This window comes from Pristis pectinata, chromosome 1 (genome assembly GCF_009764475.1).
Source record: "Pristis pectinata isolate sPriPec2 chromosome 1, sPriPec2.1.pri, whole genome shotgun sequence".
Classification (NCBI taxonomy): Eukaryota; Metazoa; Chordata; class Chondrichthyes; order Rhinopristiformes; family Pristidae; genus Pristis; species Pristis pectinata.
The window spans coordinates 38392753-38397345 of NC_067405.1; positions in this window are offsets into that span (position 1 = coordinate 38392753).

Sequence of the window (4593 nt, forward strand, 5' to 3'; positions counted from 1 at the left end):
AGAAATATACCATGCTTGACCTTGGGTCGGTTCCACCATTCAGTTATATCCTTTCCTAAGGAATAAAAACACAACAGGAAAAGTGGTCTAATAAGTTGGAGATAGTATTAGATCAAAGGGCAGAATATAATATTACCAAAAAGAGCAGTAAACCTGAGGACTGAAAATTTTTCACACCATAAAAGGTGAAGATAAGATAGATGGTCAACATATTTTTTTCCCAGGATGGAAATATCAAATACTAGAGGGCATAGGTTTAAAGTGAAAGAGGGAAAGTTTAAAGGCGATGGGCATGGCAATATATTTTTTTAGAAAGTGGTCAGTGTCTGTAATGTGCTACCAGGGGAGGTGATAGAAGTGGATACAATAGCAAAGTTTAAAAGGCATTTAGACAGACACATGAACAGGCAGGGAAGAGAGGGATATTGGCCATGTGCAGGCAGATGGGATTAGTCAGATTAGCATCATGGTTGGTGCAGATATGGTGGGCAGATGGGCCTGTTCCAGTGCTGTACTATTCCATGTTCTAGCTCGGCAAAGGTGGAACAAACCATTTGGTAAGCAAAAAGAGAACCGAAAACAAAATTATAGTCACGGTCTTGCTCCTCAAAACCCAAAGGATCATTGTCCAAGTGAATGCTGCACTGTCTACTTTCTTTCACAGTGTATGGTTGACCTCAGGTTCTTTTCCTTATAGTCAGTTGGTCTTTCTCCATATGTTATGTGCTTTTTTCTTTCCCCTGTGATCTTGCATGCTACCTACTAATTTCCTGAGCTATTTTCCCTGGAAAAATACAGTTTATGTTTTGCTACTAGCCCCGTTTCTTCTTTTGAAGATTAAGCCATTCTTTGCATCCTTGCTTGCTCCCTTGTGGACTGAGCTACTTGGTGGGACTCCCATACTATTGTCTGGCAACCTGTCACAAATGTCATTTGCCTCTGAGGTGTGTTCCTTTGTATGATTCAACCCCTTCTTCTCTAACTCCTGGTTTTATGGCACTGGTATACTTGTTTCAGTTTCTTTACTTTGTTGGCACCTTCCTTAGTAGATTTAATGTACTTGTTCTATCCAGACTTCATGACTGCTTCAAAGACACCACTGTCTGAAATGATATTCTGTCCTTCAGTAATTTAAACATAATTCTGCTTCAGCACATTTTTTGCGGTTTGCATTGTCCTTTGACTTGATTGACTATCATGCTTCACTACTTGATCTGCTGTAATTTTAATATGTTGTATTTAGTTTACAATTTTAACATTAACAATTTTAATGCTAAACAAAGACACAAAATGCTGGAAGCACTCAGCAGATCAGGCAGCTTCTTTAGGGAGGGAAAGAACATCTTGTGTCAAACTGAACTGGAAAAATGAGAAGACAGGCAATTTTTTTTAAGCTGCAGAGTTTCTCTGACAAGTCCTGTCAAACTAAATATTTTGTAATGATTAACATGGTGGATTATACTGTGTTTATAGATGTTATCTTAATGCACTTTCAGAGACATTTAATTGGGTTTTTTCCCATAAGTCTGTTGGTAGAAATTTAAGTACATGCAATAGATTTCCATTAGAAATTGGTTGAGTAGTAGAAGATTAGTCTGGATAGATTACAAGTTTAGGAGTTGTAATTGGGTGTTCCTTGGGAATGTGAACATAAGAAATATAAGCACCAACAGGCCATTTAACCCCTTCCCCTCACGCCTGCTCCATCATTCAATAGAATCACATCTGATCTTTTACCTCAGAGTCCATTGCCAGTACTAACCTTGCATACCTCCATTCCCTTATTATCCAGAAATATATTGATCTGTCTTGAACATACCCAGCAAGTGACATTCCACTGCCCTCTTGGGTAGAGGATTCCAAAGATTCACTATCCTCTGGGTGAAGAAATTTCTTCATCTCTGTCCTGACTAGATGACGTGTAATTTGAAACTTTCACCCTAGGTTCTACACAACGCAGCCAGGGGAAAAATCAACTCTGCATCTACCCTGTCAAGACACATAAGATCATTTCATTAAATGATATAAAAGTTGAAGCAGGCTTTAACCAATAGAAACTTGTAGTATTTTTCCCTGGCTGTCAGGGTGAGAATTAGTGAGCTCAGCCTCACAATGAGTGGTCAGCCAGCTCAAACTGAGTTGACGAGAAATTTCTGTACTGAGAATTATGAATCTTTGGAAATCTGGCAGAAGAGACTGGAATCTGGAGCAACAATCTGCTGGAGGAACTCACTGAGTTCAGCAACATCTGTGGGAGGAAAGGAATCGTCAACATTTCGGGACAAACCCCTGCATCAGGACTGAGAAGGAAGAGATGAAATGGCCAATATAAAGAGGAGAAGGGGAGTGGCGAGAAAGGAGTCTTGAGCTGGTTGGTGGACTGAGGAAGGGTATGACAGGCAGGTTGTGCTAGGTAAGGGAGGGGAGCAGGGGTGGAGTTGAGAGACAGTTGCAAGAGAATGATAGACGGATGCAGATAAAGAGGGAGAGAGAAAAAATATAAAGAGGCAGATGGAGCAAGGTGGGGAGAAGGGAGTGTGAAGATTGGAGACAGCTGCTGGAGGGAGATAAGCAGGAACACAGGGCTAGCAGTGATGTACTCTGATCAGTAAAGGAGTTGAGAATGAGAACAATTAGGGGAGAGGTGAATGTCAGTTGGAACCAGAACCAGGTGGGGAGGGGGAGACCTGTGTAGTGAGTGGATGGAAACAGGAGGGGGAGGGAGGGTTGGGTATGAGGGAAAGGGGTCAAAAAGACTGAAAAACTCAATATTCATGCCATTGGCTTCCACTTCTCATTCCCCAACTACCTGTCTGTCTTCGGCCTTCTGTCAGGATGAGACCCAATGCAAACTGGAGGAACAACACCTCATATTCTGCCGAGGTAGGCTCCAACCCAATGGCATGAATAAGCAAATGTGATTGAGACCTTGTAGCAGACAGTTTGGGAAGAAGTTTAATGAAGTTGGCAGTGGGAGTCTGTGGGCTTGTAGTGGATGTTGGTGGCTAGCCTATCTCCTGAGGTGGAGACAAAGAGGTCCAGAAAAGGAAAAGTCAAAAATGGACCATGTGAAGCTGAGAGCAGGATGGAAATTGGATGTGCAAGTGATTCATTGTCACAGATGGCTGTGGAGTCCCAGTCACTGGGTTTATTTAAAGCAGAGGTTGATAGGTTCTTGATTAGTAAGGGTGTCAAAGGTTACAGGGAGAAGGCAGGAGAATGGGGTTGGGAGGGAAAAATAAATCAGCCATGATCGAATGGCGGAGCAGACTCAATGGGCCAAATGGCCTAATTCTGCTCCTATATCTTATGGTATTATGACACTTGAGTTCTGCATGAGTGCAGTAAGCAGCCCCTCTGCAGCCACAGATACATCGTAAAAAGTTGGGGAAGTGGGCCCAAATAGGATTCAACCAAAGGCCGTTCCATGTTTCCCACAAAAGGATAGGCCTAGCTTGGGTTCTTTCAAGTGCCCACGGCTACACCTTTTGACTTACAGAAAATGAGTGGAGTGAAGGAGAAGTTGTTTAATGTGAGGACAACATTTAATTTCAGACCCAAAACACTGATTGCAAATGCTGCCTGACCTGAGTATTTCCAGTATTTTCTGTTTTTATTTCAGATTTCCAGAATACATATTAGTTTAAGTTTTCAATCAGTGAACAATGTTTGTCTGTACCCAATGTCACTGTCCAAGTCTGAGCATTTTTGAATAGCGATTCTCTGCATGGTTGAGCAAACAACAGAAGGGTACAGACAACCCAAAACTGAGTGCACAACCTCTCCTAATAACCATGAAAACTATGGATGATCACACTAATGGGGATATCTACCTCATTCTGACACGTTACTGCTGCCGCTATTTGAATCCTTCTGGAGATATCAGTGCTGGGAACAAAGGCAAAAAACATTGACAAAAACAAAACATTTTCATTCCCAATCTATTAATTTTCTTTCCAGGCAAATTCTAGGTTTGACAAATTTCCATCTAATTTCTCAGTTCAGTGGTTTTCACACTCTGAAACTCATTGCCACTTTGTAGTTCTCATTCCTAACTTACTCCTGCTGCACTGCAAACTCAGATCTGGAATTTTGGGCTGGTATTCACCGGCGCATACATGGTGGTTGAAAACTTAGCTTTCCACGCTTGACCACTCAGAGCATCAAGTCCACGACGGTGCATCCATCTTAGTGGATGGTCCAGGAAAAAACCTGTCAGATTTTACACTTCGAGGGTGAAAATTAAGGGCAGAGACCAATTGACTTCAAATGCACGCAATACAAAATTGCAAACACAAAAGTTTCACTGTCAAACAAGATATTTTTGTATTTAGAGGAACTTTATGATCGTTTATTAGGAAGGAGCTAGTCGCTTGCTGTGAAGTTTGGAGGGTTTAACTCGCTTCTAGGGCTTAGGAAACTATTTCGTCATCTTCCAATCACATCAGAAAGATGAATTAAACTGCCCGCTGATTTTTTAACAGAAACTATTCGGGCTTTTTCAATAAAGTGAACTTATCTATTGAAATTTTGGTTATACCTTGTTTAATTAATCAGCATTTCCGCTCAATGATACTAGCCAGATTTGATTTT